The sequence below is a fragment of the Littorina saxatilis genome, linkage group LG14, assembly GCF_037325665.1.
Source record: "Littorina saxatilis isolate snail1 linkage group LG14, US_GU_Lsax_2.0, whole genome shotgun sequence".
In the NCBI taxonomy this organism is placed as follows: Eukaryota; Metazoa; Mollusca; class Gastropoda; order Littorinimorpha; family Littorinidae; genus Littorina; species Littorina saxatilis.
In genome coordinates, this window is record NC_090258.1 from 15702199 (window position 1) to 15703100 (window position 902).

The window sequence follows — 902 nt, forward strand, 5'->3', positions numbered from 1 at the left end:
TGACGAGCCTGTTTGGCGCGGTAGCGGTTGCGCTGTGCTTCATAGTACGCTTTACTGTACCTCTCTTCGTTTTAACTTTCTAAGCATGTTTTTAATCCAAACATATCATATCTATATTTTTTTGGAATCAGGAACCGACAATGAATAAGATGAAATAGTTTTTAAAACGATTTCGGAAATTTAATTTTAATCATAATTTTTATATTTTTAATTTTCAGAGCTTGTTTTTATATGTTTCTGGAATCAGAACATGATGAACAATAAAAAAAAAATAATTTTAATTACAATTTTCAGATTTTTAATGACCAAAGTCATCAATTAATTTTTAAGCCACCAAGCTGAAATGCAATACCGAAGTCCGGCCTTCGTAGAAGATTGCTTTACAAAAATTTCAATCAATTTGATTGAAAAATGAAGGTGTGACAGTGCCGCCTCAACTTTTACAAAAAGCCGGATATGACGTCATCAAAAGTATTTATCGAAAAAAAGAAAACTATTTCCTGGGATATCATTCCCAGGAACTCTCATGTTAAATTTCATAAAGATCAGTCCAGTAGTTTGGTCTGAATCGCTCTACACACACACGCGCACAGACAGACAGACACACAGACACACAGACCAGACACACACACACACATACACCACGACCCTCGTCTCGATTCCCCCTCTATGTTAAAACATTTAGTCAAAACTTGACTAAATGTAACAAAAACCATAGCAATCGAAAAAAAAAGACGAAGAATAGGACCCATGTTACAACATCATCAAATAACAAAGGCATATGGCAGGAAAGGCCACATCTCAACATTTAAACTCGCCAGCCGGGCGAGTAACTTAAAGAAAGTCACGAGCCCGCCAGAAATTTCGCTGGCCCGGTATATTCCACACTGTTTATAACCCTT